A 15863-nucleotide genomic window follows, 5' to 3' on the forward strand; every position below is an offset into this window, starting at 1 on the left:
TGGTTGTTTCTACAGTACAGATGCTCCCTTGACTTATGATGGGGTTATGTACAGATAGGCCAAGCATTAGTCAAAAATATCATAAATTGAAAACACAGTTAATGTACCCAACTTGTCTAACACCACAGCTTAGTAGAACAGTATACTATAGTGCCAGTTGTTTCCCCTCACCATTGCCTGGCTCACAGGATGCTGAGGCTTGCTGCCGCTACCCAGCATTGCAGAGAGTAGTGGATAGCATATTTTTGGCCTGGGAAAAGATCAAAACTCAAAGAATGGTTTCTACTGAATGTGTATCACTTTCACACCATTATAAAATGGAAAACTCTAAGTCAGGGGACCATCTGTACACTTGTACTTAGAAGCTTGCAAAATGGTTCAAATTCTTGATTTCACTAGATCTTTACAACAGTCCTGTGAGGCAAAGAAGTGATTATATTACCCATTTTGACAGAGGAGATAACTTTAGTTTAAAGAAGTTACTTTCCCGAGATCATGTAGCCTTTATGCTGTGAAAACTGGTATGAGAACACTGGGCTCTGTAAAATTCTTTAATCCATTATAGCATTGCTGGAGGCTAAGGACTCACCGGAAATGTGGGGTTTAAAGCAACATGAAACAGCTTCATGACATCACAGTTACACTTTGTATAAAAGGTAGCAACCTTTTCTTCAATGGGCTCAGCAATTAAGAGAAAGGATTGACAAACGGGACTACATGAAACCAAAAGCCTTCTGCACAGCAAAGGAAATTCAGATGTAAGAGACAGACCATGGAATGGGAGAAAATCTTTGTCAGCTATACATTGGACAAGGGATTTATAACAAGAATTTACAGGGAGTTCAAAAAACTAAACTCCCAAATAATCAATGATCCAATGAAGAAATGGGCAAATGAAATCAATTCAAAGGAAGAAGTACAAATAGCCAAAGGAAGCTCATGAAGAAATGCCCAATATCTGTGGACATAAAGAAAATGCAAATCAATACCACATTAAGATTCCACCTCACTCCTGTAAGATTGGCTAGCATCAAGAACTCAAACAAAACAAATGTTGGTGAGGACATGGGGGAAAAAGGAATCATCATACACTGTTGGTTGGAATATAAATTAGTACAACCACTATAGAAAACAGCATGGAGGAAAAAAAAATTGAAAATATAAGTACCATATGATTCAGCAATATCACTCTTAGGCATATACTCAAAGGAATGTAAGTCAGGTTACAGAAAGACACTTGTACACCCATGTTTATTGTAGTATTATTCACAGTAGTCAAGCTGTGGAAATAGCCCAGATACAACTGATAAATGGATTAAGAAAATGTGGTATTTATATACAATGGAATTTTATTCAGCCATAAAGAAGAATGAAATTATGTCATTTACAGGTAAATGAATGGAACTGGAGAATATTATCTTAAGTGAAGTTAGCCAAGTTCAGAAGGACAAAGGTCACATGTTTTCTCTCATATGTGGAAGATAGATACAACACAAATGCAAGCCTTACCCTAAATTTATATAAATATATACATAACATGTTTCCCAAAGTGGGGCTGTTAGAGGAGACTAAGGGAGAAGGAAAAGAAAGAAACAATGATAGAAAGTGAATAATAATGAAATATATTACATCTGTGTAGGAACATGACACAATGAAACATACTGAAAATTACTGAACAACACACAATGTTGTGAGGAGGAGTAGTGGAGGGAGACTAGACTGACTACAGCACAATATATTTATAGGTAAACTACCAAGGCAAAATTACCACTGAGCAATGAACAGACACCTAAACAATGAAGGACAGGAACATAAAACAGGTCATGTTAAGGGGAGAGTACTAGGGGAGGGGGAAGGTAAATGAAAAAAGCAAAAAGGGTGAATATGGTTAATGTACTTTCTATACAAGTATGAATATGGAACATCAAAACCTGTTAAAGTCACCACAAGAAGGGGAATGGGATAGGAGGGAGAATAATGGAAAGGATGAACCAATTCAGTGTACAATACATGTATATATGGAAATGTCAATGAAGCCCCCTGTATAACTGTCATAAACTAACAAAAACATTCTTTTTTAATAAAAGAAGAACAGGAAGGTAAAACAGGTTCTGTCCAGGGGTGAGTAGCAGTGGGAGGGGGGAGGGCGTAAGGAATGGTGAAGGTGTGTGAATAAGATGTAAGATTTTTGTATTCATGCATAAAAATAGAATAATGAAACCTGTTGAAATTGCTCTAAAAAGGAGGGAGGGGGTATAAAGGAGAAAGATGGGGGGTGAATCTAATTAATATATATTGTAAGCACCTATGTAAATGTCACAATGTATCTCCTGTGTAACTATAATAAAAAAAAAATTAGCAACCCCCCCCCCCACCTCACACACAAAATTTTTTTTTTCTGGGACAGAGGCTCTTAGTTCAGGGAGTCCATGAGGCTCCCCTTAGATGTTATTTATATTTGCATATGCATACATGTATAAGAACACATTCAAAAGAGACTCCTTAAATCTACCACTAGATTCTCGAAAGGGTGTGGGATCCCAAACCATCAATAAGTTTGACCATTGGGTCTCTTCTCCTGTGGAGGATTAAGATGGTGGCAGTGAATTTGAGATCAAGAAGGAGATAAGAAGGATTGAGAGGAGACCAGGAGAACAGGGCTATGCAGGCCAAAGGAGGTAAATGTTTTAAGATGTAGGGTCCAGACATTGCTGAGGCCAAAGGCTTGGACAATTTGGTGTATTTTGAGGTTATAGAAATTTCTGGAGAATTGTGGGAACATAAAGCAGAGTAAGAGGTGCTAAAGAAGGTGGAGAAGAGGAAAGGGAAACAATGAGTTTGGAATATTTCTTTATAATCTGACAATTAAGGAGAGTGGGAAGTTGGAATGCTAGCCTGGAGGGGAAAACAGGACAAAGGGAAGGTCTCTCTCTCTCTCTCTCTCTCACTTTCTCTTCCCCTTAAGAATGGGAGATGATGTGTTTTTCAAGGAGAAATCTAATTGAAAGGGAGAGAGACCAGGTAAGGAAAAGAGTCAGAAGTGGCTGGACTCTGAGTCCAGCTGAGTTGGAGGGTTGACCTCAGAACATATTTGAGACTCTGCTGGAGTAGGAATGCAGATGGGAAGGAGAGGTGAAGATCAGAGAAAGTGTGAGCTACTTGCATGCTTCCTACCAATTCCATCTCCTGTAGAACTCATGGCGCTTGCAGATATGCCATTCAGCCAGGCTGCTGCCTGACACCTCTAGGCACCTTCTGCTTCTGGACATCTGAAAGCTTCTCACTGCCCTTCTCAGTCAGTTCTATTTCCTAGAATCCGGCACTAACCCACCAGGGGCTTCCCCAGCTGCATGGAAATCTCCTGGGGGTGATTTCAGTAATACATACAGGAATGCTTTTGGGCAATTGTTCTCTTTGTTGTTGATGTGGTTGTTAAATCTTTTGGAAAACTTTCACTACACAATGTACAGATACATCATGTTATAGTTATAAAGTAGATTATATTTGGCAATTTCTGTTGATAAAGCATTTTTGTGGGCCTTGAAAAAGAATGGACTTTCACATTGTTTCTGAGGCACAGAATTTCCTGTGATTTCAATTTATTGCTTTTCCCAGAGGCATAACCTCTCAGGCCAATGAAGAAACATGTTCACAGAGATCTTGAAGCACATATAAGGCCAAACTCTCCCTTACAATTCTCCAATTATTATCATTACCTCCATCTTTCCTTTTTAGTAGAAGGTGTTCAGAAGCCATTCAAAGACTGAACCATATTACAAGAATAGCTTCCTCAAACTCCTGAGTCACTGTGTCATTTTCTTTGGGAACAGGCCCATCTTCTTAAAATATTTTCTGCTCCCTAAGCTAGTTGTGGTTTCCCTGCCCTGCTGTAAAACTGTCCCTTGGCAGGACTGTGACAGTGCTGGGTTTGCTTTGGAATCTACCAACTCTTTGGGGACACTCTGCCTGCTGTTTTGTGTGTCAACATACTCACTGTCCTATACTGTGGGAGCAAGATTGAACATCAAGGTTGAAATGAACTTTTTTGGGAAAGCTCAGAGTGGTGTCAACAGAGAGGCCTTCTCTGACCATCCTTCTGAAAATAAAATGTATTCTCTTGACCACTGTTCTCTGTTGATGTGCTTTATTGGGTAAAGGATGTAACACCTCCACCTGACAGATTGGGTGTCTCTCTCCTCAATTGAATGTGATCTCCACAGGACAGAGGCATCCTCTGTTTTGAACCTGCTGTATTTCTATTGGCCTAGTTGAATGAATGTTTATCAAGTCAATACCTGCTTGAGTCTGGGAAGAAGAGAGGTATAGTGAGGAGAGAGTAGAATTGGGAGCCAAGAAATCTGGGGTCACCTTTGGTCTCTGCCACTGTTAGTTGCTGGTCACCATGCACCTCATTCCTACTACTGGAGTCACCTTGTCTTGGGAGCACCTTTCAACACTGATATTCTTGGATTTTTAGAAGAAAGGGAAGGAGAGGAGAGGATATGGATGTCATTGATATTCAGTGTGGGTTTATGTTCTGCTTCTGTCAATGAGTTGGTAATTTTGGAAATGAAATGTTCAACTGCCCAGATGGAAAGATGCATATGGCCAACTCTAACGTTCCAAGTAGCCACCCAATTCTTTGGTCTATACATTGTTCTGTTGCACTACTCTGGAAAAAACAAGTGAGTACGCTAATAAGTTTCACTTACTTCCTAGCTGTAAGACGCACTTAAAAGATGACTGTGCACAGAGCATTTGAGAGACTTCCTTTCAAATGATTTGAAGGGGATGTGGCTTTCCATTCAGGTGATAAAGGATTCAGTTTGATGTTTTTATTTAGTCCTTAGATAGTAGTTTTTTTGGGCCAACTTAACCCACTAAAGCCTCATGTGAGGAGAAGTTGGTCTCTGTCCACTCAGCTAAAATATTTGATCAAAAGTCCTCATCAAATGCCTAATATGTGCAGGGGAAAATAGATATGAGGCACAGAGGAACTTAAAATTAAAGAAACACATCCAGAATCTATAACTAAGAGACTAGTATAAAGCAAATCAATGAGGAGAATTTTGGCCTCAGAGTCAGAAGACTAGAATTCTGTAAAGCTGTGTGGCTTAACATCTTACTAAATAATGGTTTCAAGAACATCCTCTGGAATCAGAATACCTAGATCAAATCCTGGCTTTGCCCTTGACTGTGTATGACTTGGGTTATCACAAGGCTTAATTAATGTACAGAAAACACTCAGACAGTACTTGACACAGAGGATAAGTGTTATCTAATGTTTCTCTTATTATTGGTGGTATTATTATGATAATAATAATAATAATAATACTGATAATTCAGTTCTATCTTTGGGCAACAATTCCTTCAATCATAGAATAAGGATAAAAGATTTTCTTCCAGACTATGTTCTGAGAAGACTTGGGACCTCCTCTATCCTGTCCCACTCCATATTTTACTCATTATCTTGCGTTTTCTCATATGCTTTCACTTGAAGAAAAGATTCTGAAAAAAAATTGCAACTCACTAGATCCTATAGTCTGAGGCTCATTCTTAACAAAAGTATTTGATTCTCTGAGAGAAAAAATGCTATTGATAACAGTCAGTGGATTGAAGTGGTCTGAGAGGAGGCTATCACAATTTAAGGAGGAAGAAATGAGTTGGGGAGGAAGAGGTGAGTTGGAAAGTTGGGGAGTTGGTGAGGAAGAGGTGAGTTGGAAAGTTAAAATGTGGGTGTTTCTAGCAGATGATGAACCTGGAATAGAAATTGTAATCCCTAAATAGTGGGGAATGTGGAACATAAATTACAGGAGAATGAGGACTGTAGGGGGAGAAAAAGGCTCAATGTGCAAGTTAGACTTAAACCTGGGGTGATGGAAGGTGAATGGGTAGATGAAGGCTTCAAGAATAATCGATCGAGGTAGACATCAGACCAAAGTGTGAAGCAATGGTTACAAAGATGATTGGCTCCTCTGAGGAAGGTTTCAAAATCACCTTCTTTCTTGCATATACAGGGACTCATTGAGAAGAGGAGGCAAGCTCTTGTCCATGAGCACCTGAGTTACTGACTGCAGCAGCCACTATTAGCTATTGACCAAACTAGCCATCTGCCCTTCTTCCTCAGCAATAGAAATCCCTACTCTTCAGCTGGGCACATTGGTGGTTGAATTAAAGAAAACTTTTCCTAGCCTATGTAGGGTAAAGACTTCCAGGAAAGACTTTTTAGAGAACTATAGATAGCCAATAGGGACCATTTGGCCCTCCCTGCTCCCTCTTCTTATTTGGATGGCTTGGAGCTGCGGTGGCCATCTTGGATGATGAAGTTACCTTGGAGATGAAACCCAGGTGACTAGAGATGGCAGAGTAGAAAGGGAGGAAGAGCTTGAGTCCTTGGGACATGGTGGCCATAGCACTAGCCCTCTACTCTGACCTCAGGACTTTTAAGTGAGAGAAACACACCCTTGTCATATCTAAGCCATTTAGTATTCCTGGGTCTTGCTCCTAGCTATAGAATGCCTGGCAGAGGGCAACAAATGCTAGCTAATTTTTTAGGTGTCTTACCTATCCTCACCCCTCCCTTGTGTGCTCTCTCTTTTATCATGTGCTCATAGTCCAATCCCATTGTTGTGTTTGCCCTTGATCTAATGTCCACATATGAGGGAGAACATACGATTTTTGGGTGGTAAGGGAGGGGGTGGGGGCAGGGGGGAGAAATGAACCAAGCCTTGTATGCACATATGAATAATAAAAGAAAAAGGAAAAAAAAAATAAAAGAATGCCTGGCAGAGCTGGGGCTGGCCAGAGCCCCGGTGCTCCTTAGCTACTTTGCTTGGCAGGGCTCCTTCCACAACCCCACTGCTCCTGTGTGTGGAGCTGTCTCTGTGTGTGTGCATGAGCACAAATCCAAATCCAAAATAATTTTCAAAGCTGTCAGCTTTGCTCTCCTGCAGATGCTGCTCCCCACTGCCTTCTCATTTCCACCAGAGGAAAGAAAGGCAGCCAGTGATTAACTTTTCCGTTTTCCTTCTCTGAATTGTTTACTCTTAAACACTCAATGTCCACTGCTCAGAAGATTATAAAGCTAACATTTTACTGATTTTTTTGTTTTATTTTTAATACAAGAAATAAAAGATAGGTATAATCAAATCTTCTTTATATTCTTCTTAAGCCTATTTCACTCCTTCTTGGAAAAGCCATTCTCCTGAATTTGTTTACATCCTTTTCTGTGGGTTTTTTTTTGTGTGTGTGCTTTCATTATACATATGTTTGAATCCAAAAGTAGATGATCATATTGCTTTGTGTATTTTAAACATGTGTTTAAAAGGCATATTAATATGGTTATTTTTTATTTATTTTTGGGGGGATTCTGGGGATTGAACCCAGGGCCTTGTGCATACTATGCAAGGGCTCTACACTGAACTATACCCCTAGCTCCCAGGTGCTTTGAGTTTTTACACTCAGTTTAGGTTTTCAAAGACTGTCCTTCCTGATACCTTTGTCCAGCTCAATGAAGTTCATTTCTGAGGCCGGACACTGCTTTCCCATTGCCCTGTTGGTGAGTAGATTGGAAAATTGTTTCCAAATTTCCATATTACAAATAATGGAATAATAAAATTAATTTTACATGTTGTAGGAATAAGAGTTTTTCTAGGATGTGTATCTAGACATAAAACTAGTTAGGGCTGTATATCTTCACTTTGGGAAGATATTTCCAAATTACTCTCCAAAGGGATGGAAACAATTTGTACTCCCTCCAGGACGACAGTACCCACTTCCCACAAAAACTTGGCATTCTTGAACCTTTTAATTTTTGACAATGGGATAGGTGTGAAATGGTATTGCTTTGCTTTAATTGGCATTTTGCTGATTATTAAAGAGGAAGGGCCATTTTGATTTCCATTTCTGTGACCTGCTTATTTTTACACTTTGTATACATTTCGTACATTTTCCTTTTGGACCATTTGTCTTTCAGTTATTGTGGTTCCTTCCTTCCTCACCCCACGTATATTTTAGATATTAATCTTTTGTTGGTTGAATGCATTGCAAACTCTTCCTTCAAAATCTCTCACTTGTCTTTCAGCTTTGCTCATGGCATCTCTGGACATATAGAAATCTTAAATTGTAATGTAATCAAATTTATTCATCATTTTTTGTGCTTTTTTTCAATCTTAAGAAACTCCTGATCAACGATTATAATTTTCCTGAACTACCTTTTAACAGTTTTTAAACCTTTTTAAATCTTTAGCTTTTCATCTACCTGGAATTTATTTGCATGTTTATTTTCCAACATAAAGAGTCAATTTTTGTGACACTATGTATCAAGCAACCCACATTTTGTCTATTTATTTGTAATCATCCCATCATGTACCAAATTTCCCAAAATGCATGGGTCTCTTTCTGGACTTTCTAGTTTATTCCATTGGTTTCTCCCCCTATACCTCTGTTATACTGTTTTATCGTGTGTTTTGAAATCTGTGGTGTATGTTCCTCTTTTTTTTGCATTCTATTCCCAAATTCCTTAGACCGTTCCTGGCCCTTTTTATTTACATGTGAATTTTAGTTGATGGTTGAACAAACTGCTTCTTTCTACCTCTCAGCAGCAACTTCTCTCCCATCTCATCCATTCCAAAGACTTCTACCCTCAAACATCTAGGTTCCAGACCTAACTTTGCCATAAAATGCTTGTCTATTCTTAGGTGAGTCACCTAATTTCTAACCTCTTTGGGTTATCATTTCCTTGGCTGTTATATCTGCTCTGGCTGCCTCACAGGATTGCTGAGGTGATCAAATGAGATAAGGGTATAAGAGTGCTTTGAAGAGTTCAAAACACCAAGCTAAACTTAAGAAGAGTTAAACACTCATCTCAGCATGGTCTGAGACAAAAATGTGAAATTCAGGCTATTTTTCCTCCAGCTTCCGCTGCAAGGACTTTCCCTTCTTCCAGATTTTCTGAGTCGATACACTGAGGTCTTCTTTCTGAGAAGATGAATCTCCGCTGGAAGCAACGTGGATTCATAAGGCCTGGGTTTCATGTCAGATTCTCGCCCTTTGACTTTAGGTAAGGCAGGCAAACTCTTCGAATCTTAACTTATTCATCTATTCAAAGGGCAGGATAATTCTCTCCCCCAAAGAACTGATGCAACCAAAAGTGCTTGGTAAAATGCAAGACTCCATTAGGAATCACAGATATTATTATGAGTGTCCTGGCTGACATTTATGTGTGGAAAATGACTTTCAGCGGGGTGGTAATGTTTGTTAATGTGCAGAAGTGCTTTCTCTCACTACTTGAATCAGGGATGAAGGAGAATTAAATCCATTTTGTCTCCAAGTATGATCAACTCAGTACAACAGCTACACATCCTTTTAGAATTTAAAATTTTTTTTAGACAGGAGTCTCACTATGTAGCCCAGGCTGGCCTTAAACTTGAGATCCTCCTGCCTATTGAATTTTGGGATTACATTTAGGTGCCATGTCACCTGGCTGGAAGTCTTCTCCTCAAATACCATTTCCTTTAGACTTTGCAGCTGAGAGGTGTGGACAGTTGAGCAGTCCATAATAAACCAGCAGAGCTAAACTTATGCAGATGCTGGGCTTAACGCTAACCTGAAGGGCTGAGAACTTTGAGGGTTCAGGAATGGTAACAAATCTGTCTTTGTCCCTCCTTGCTGAGTGCAGACTCCATTCAGTTAAAATGAATACTGAGGTCAGCCTGGATGTTATGTGAAAGCACCTCCCCTGGAGTGAGCATATGGATCTGCCCCACATTTTTCTAACCCTTGCTACTCACTCTACCACAGTATCTCTCACTCCTGTGCCAGCATCAGACTTGGGCTTGGGCCAAATGACATTCATGGGCCAGATGATACACTATAGCCCACTTGCTTGATCGAATACAGAATGCCATTTTCCTTGGTAATTAAGTTCTTGCCTTTTCCTTAGTTCTGCTACAACAGGAAATCTGTTTTTCAGCCATCTCCATGACTACTCTATTGACCAGAACCTGCTGGAAATTTTTGGGTTGCTAAGCCATTATTATTACTGCTACTTACCAGTCTTCTAAGATAGCCACTTATCAGTTGTGGTTTGGATATAGCCCTGGAGTCCTGGGTTTGGAGCTTAGTTCCAAGAATTCATGATCTGAATCTGGTGTCAACACCTTTCCTGACCTGGCCTCATTCTCCTATCCTCATGCCTGTACTTGCTCCGTGTTCAAGTACCTTTAAGGGCTCTATCCTTCTTCCAAACCCTGTAGATGAAATACATGACTCTTTTCCTTCTGATTCCTACGTTCTACATCCTCTACCAATCAAGTTTCATTCCAAACAGACCACAGTCAAATTCCTTTATGTTTTTCACATGGAAACAGGAAGTTCTACTTGTAACTGATTTTCAGTTTGGTTCCTCCTTCATGAATGAAGGACATGTTATCTTAGCTATACTGAGTTATGCTCAGCAGAAAAGAGGTGATTGGTCACATCATCTCTGCAAGATAAAAATTATCTCTAAAGACTTTATACTCCTGTGATTGTTTGATGTAACCATAGTAGCCAGAGGAAAAAGTTTAAAGGTCCACCCTTTATGACAATTCTGAAGTGCCTCTCCTAGGGATCTCCACAGGTTCAGCTTAGATGTTGTGAGAAGCCTGAAACCCAGCTCTCCTTCTTCACATTTCTTCCTCCTTCTCTGTCCTTTCCCTTCGCAGGTTGATCCTGAGAGCACTCTTACTTCCAACACACAAGCTTCTGCCACAGAGAATGATTCCTACAAACATCAACTTGCAACAGGTGTTCTTGGCTATTTCTTGCTCAGTCAACCAACTCTCTGTTGATTTATCGTCTTCCTTCTCTCCTCTTTGTGGTAGTCAGAATAATGACTCTCACACACACTCAAAAGTGTGCATGGCCTCATTCCCAGGAACCTGTGCATGTGTGATCTTATATGGCAAAGCAGAATTGGCAGGTGTGATTAAAATTAAAATTCAGTCTAATCATGAATCCTTTGGTTAAAAACCTCTCCCAACTTTGCACAGAGATGGGACCATAGAAGAATGTTACCACTTTTTTGACAATGGAGGAAGAGGCCACGGGCTGAGAAATGCAAACAACCTCTAGAAGCTGAACAGGGTAAGTAAATGAATTTTCCCGAGTCACCAGAAGGGAACCCATCCCTATCACATCTTGATTTTAGCCCAGTAGGTCAATGTCACACCTCTGACATATGGAACAATAAGACATAAAACTGCATTTCCTTAAGCCACCATATTTATGGTAATTTGTTGCGACAGTCATAGGAAACTAATATACTCCCTTAGGAATCATCTTAACATTTGCTCTTTTGTATGCCTTGGATATGCACTTCACTTGTCTGAGCTTTAATTCTCTCTCATTTGTAAAATGGTCATTTTGGGCCACATGTGGCAAGACCCTTTTCAACTTGACATTTTATGGTCTTAACTGGCTGAGTTCCCTACTTTGTCACATTCCCTTGTCTTTTTGATGATTATGCTGAGGCAAAGTTAAGTAACTGAAATGCTCCCAGGCAGGAGTCAGCTATGTTTTCTGTTTGTCTGACTCTTCTTATCTCTCTTTATGTTCATTTTTGAATTTTCTGTTCCCATACTCCTCATGGCCATGAGAAATATCCTCATCATTTGTTGATCCATTTATGAACAAAATCCTGTTGACTAATGGATTTTGTCATTTTATACTTTAGTAATGGACTTGCAAGTGCATTTTTTGGAGGGTAAAACTGAGAATAATTCACTAAAAGCTGTAAGTACCAAGCTTAAAGGTAGGATCAAAGGTAGCAGTGTTCAGACTATTGGTGAAAGTCAACTTAGAGTTTAGGGAAAGCCATCATTTTTAGTATTTGAAAAACATCCCCAGCCTGAATTTGTCAGGAACAAATATAACAAAATGTCACTGTTACTAAAATGCATATAAATACCCTAGGCACAATTGTAGTGAAAGAAAAGCAGAACACTCTAATGGGATAAGAATAGAGCCTCATTTGGTTCGTTCACCCTCCTGGTGAGTAACTAATACAGTTGTAATGTCATTAAGTTCTCTGTCCTTAGAGAAACTGAACTGACCGCAGGATAATAATGGCAACAGCACAACAATAATGATGAATCTCTGTTATTCTTATCTAGTATGGTATGTTTTGTAAAGCACATTCTATTTTCTTGTCTGAGGCCCAGGTTTTCAGTATTTCCATAAGAAAACAGAGGAAGTAGAGAAGGTGAGCTTCATCTACTTGGTCTGACAGATGAAGAAATATGGCTTCATCTGAGTCTAAATTACTCTTGTTTTTATCACAGTGGTCAGTGGCAAGTCACATTGAGGTCTGTATTTACTATAGCTCGCTGCTCCCAGTAGTTCAAGTCACCCAACACAAGGTAAAAAAATTATCTCTAAAGGCTTTTTACTGCTAACCTAGTGCTATTGAAAGCAGTTATTTTTGTAATTATTAGAAAAAAATGAAGTCACCAAAGAATTATTCACTAAAGCTAGCCTGGAAAAAGTCAATGCATTGAATGGAGGACAAAGAAAACCAAAAGAAATTTTGAAGTGGACTCCAGACTGTCACCTGCCTGTAGGGGTTTGTGATGATGAACAGTTTGTTGCAGAAAAATGACAGAGGAGGCTACTCTTTTTTTCTTCCTACTAGGCCTCTACTCATGTATTATTTGAGAAATTTCAAGGAACCCTCTACATTACAGCATCTATAAAATGACATTACCAGCATTACTACTTGTTCCTCCCAGGTGAGGTAGTTTGAACACTCATAGTGTGTTCTGTTGACTTCAGTGAATTCTGGTGACTACAAGCATGGCAGGTATACCTAAAGCTTCCAGTGGAGAACAACCTTGGTTTCTTAGAACCTTGTTACCAGTGACTTCTTGCCTTAATGATGAGGAGATATGGTTGGTATTAGAAATTATCTTGTACAGGGCAGAATGACTCATCATTCAAAGAGTCATCGATAAGTCCCTGGCCTGTGATGATCTATGAATTCCCATTAAGTTCTCCCCAAGAAATACTAATATTGTTATTCTTCCTAACACAGGCCATGGTGTATGTTTCCCTAACACAGAGTGGAGTTTTGGGAAAGGAACCGCCATCCAGGGACTACCTCAAGGCCTCTTATATCAAGGACAGACCCATGTAACTAGATTTCCCCAGTGGGATAGGAATGTGTCAATTATAGGCTAAGGTATATAGGAAGTGGTGGGCCAATTTTATTTTGTCCTTTCTGATCAACCAGCTAGATGTAGAGACTACAATATAAAATTCAGAGGCCTCAGAAGATGGTGAAACCACAAATAGCAACCAAGTGGGTTTCTGAGTCTCTACTGGGACAAATACTCATTTGGACCTTATATGAAGAAAAACGTAATTTTGTTAAATCACCAAGGTTTGCATGTCATTTGTTATAACATCTATCGTACTATAGATTCCAATAGAAAGAGACCTACTAATGTTTCAGACATGATCCTAATCCCCTGCCATCTTGGAAACTATTACCTTCCTTATGCATCCATATTGGCTTGCTTATCTTTGTGCTCTGTGTAGGTATAGAGAAGCTAGTCTGCTTGTCAAATAACCAATATATCTGCAGTTGGCAACAAAGTAGTTTTAATCAGGAAGTGACCTTAAGATAACATTTATGTTGCTGAAGAAGTCATTCCAAACCTGAATGATAGCATTCCAACTCAGGCCCTCCTGATGGCATGAGGCAGGAAAACTAGTGTGAAGATTCTTAATGGCTCCATTTTCTCTTTCATCCATCTCCTCTCCTTTTTTGAACTTGCAAATATGTTTAGCAGTATCAGATCTGTTCATCTATTTTTGACATATACACGGAACCTATCCCTTTTGGAATTTTGCAAAGGAGGTGTCTATGTGATTATGTTATCTTATGTTCGGAAGCAACCAGATACTGTCTCAAGGGAAGAATATCTTCATAGGACTCACCTCTTTCATCAGTTGTAGTTCCTAAGTGGTCTCAGTGACCTCTTAGTTTTTCATGGTATTGTGATTGGTGATAATAGATGTTTTAGAAGACAAAAACATAGCAACAAATTCTAGAACATACTCACGATTTCACAATTTCCTTGGTCACAGTGATCTTGTGAACTTCTATTCAGTTGACTTCAAGTAGTAGCAAGCAAGAAATAGTTCTGTAAAGATAGTGGAGGTCAGAAATACTGGAGCATTTAATTGCTTTGTTTTTTATTTAGTGACATTTATTCTTTGAAAAGTTACGAACAATAAATTGTTTTAGAAAAAAAAACACAGTTAAAAACAGGACCTACAACTCATCTGATATCCTACTCCAGATAGAACCACTGTTAACATTTAAATTGTTAAATCAATATTTATGTAAATATGGATATATTGTTTTTAGTTTAACAAACAGGAATTGTACTGTACAAAGTTTGGTGACCTGCTTTTTTTCTCATTAAATACAATATAATTACCTTTTGGCAGCAAACAAACTACAATTGTGTGGCAGATAGCTTCTCATTCTGTTCCACCTAGTCCTCATCACTGTGTAATTGTGCAATCTACTCCCTCTGAATGTAGGATGGACCTTTGACTCACTTCTAACCAACAGAATAGGGCAAAAGCATAGAGATGTCATTTCTGAGATTCAGTAACAAAAAATTCTGTATTCTGTCTTGCTTACTCTCTCTGGCATACTCGCTGTGCAGAAGCCATCTACTATGTCATGAGCTGCCCTACAGAAATGCCCACATGGCAAAGAACTGAGGGATACCTCTGACTCACAGCCTGGGAGGAACTAAATCCTGCCAACAACCACTTGAGTGAGCTTGAAAGTGGATCACCTCCAAGTTAAACCTTGAGATGGCTGTGGTCCCAGCAAACACCTTCATTGCAGTTCATGAAAGACCTGAGTTGGAGGACCCAGGTAAGCTGTGCTCAGATACCTGACCTACAGGATCTGTGAGATAATATTTTTGTGTTTAAGCTGCTGTGTTTAGGGTAATTCAGCCATATAGAGTTAGCATAAACTACATTGTTTTCAACAGCTGCTTAATATTCCAGTGTAGAGCTGTACCATAATGTATCCAATCTTTTATTGCTATATATTTTGGTTATTTTTTCTATTATAAACAAGACTGTGATGAATGTCACTGTAGCTAAATCCTGATGCACATGCTTTGTTCTTTCATAAGGATAAATTCCTTAAAGTGGACTAGCTGGATTTCAATGGCTATACATCTTTTAAGGCTTTTAATATACTATTTCTATAATCTCTTTCTGGTAAAATTGTACCCATTTACATCCCTGCTGGCTGTAGTTTATAGTGTATTTTTGGTTAAATCCAATCACTCCTTTCTGAGCTGTGTCTCTGTACAAAACAGTTAGAAATTTAAAACCTAAACCAAAAAAACCAAGAATGAAAACTAAATCAAATCTTGAAAGCTACTAGATAATTTGATGCCAAACAGTTTTGAAATCAGTCCGATGAATTCAACCACCCTAAAATTGTTATTCTTATCTTGCTGTGGACACTAAAGTTCTGAAAGTGGGATGATGAGGAAAGCACCATAACAATAGGGTATTTTGAAAATATTGTTTATTTTAGTCAGCTAAAGAGTTTCAAATAAATTCAACTTTTATGTTACCAAGCTGGAATAATGAATATTCTTTTGGAAGCATTTTGTATAATGAATATTCTTTTGGAAGCATTTTGTATACATAGATACCAAAACCATTTCCAAATTGCAACCAACCCTCATTGTTGGAGAAGAATAAATATTTTAATGAATGCTATATATTTTAATAGGCTCTGGACCCCATGGTTGGTTTAAGCTAAGGGTGCAATTTCA

General features: G+C 38.9%; 1 protein-coding gene and 1 long non-coding RNA gene across 5 annotated transcripts in view; one reads left to right on the top strand and one right to left on the bottom strand.

Moving 5' to 3' along the window:
• Positions 1-15863, bottom strand: part of Slc14a2 (solute carrier family 14 member 2) — a 445690-nt gene that overhangs the window by 171248 nt on the left and 258579 nt on the right. The window contains exon 3 of the mRNA XM_074069897.1: positions 14106-14186. The gene's annotated coding sequence lies outside the window, so the exon portion shown is untranslated. The remainder of the gene's footprint in view (positions 1-14105; positions 14187-15863) is intronic.
• The window catches only part of LOC141422479 (uncharacterized), a 119765-nt gene that overhangs the window by 72164 nt on the left and 31738 nt on the right, over positions 1-15863 (top strand). For all 4 annotated transcript variants that reach the window (XR_012447045.1, XR_012447046.1, XR_012447044.1 and 1 more), the window contains 2 exons: positions 11034-11127; positions 14721-14938. This is a non-coding gene — a long non-coding RNA (uncharacterized lncRNA). The remainder of the gene's footprint in view (positions 1-11033; positions 11128-14720; positions 14939-15863) is intronic.

The sequence above is a fragment of the Castor canadensis genome, chromosome 4, assembly GCF_047511655.1.
Source record: "Castor canadensis chromosome 4, mCasCan1.hap1v2, whole genome shotgun sequence".
NCBI classification, from domain to species: domain Eukaryota; kingdom Metazoa; phylum Chordata; class Mammalia; order Rodentia; family Castoridae; genus Castor; species Castor canadensis.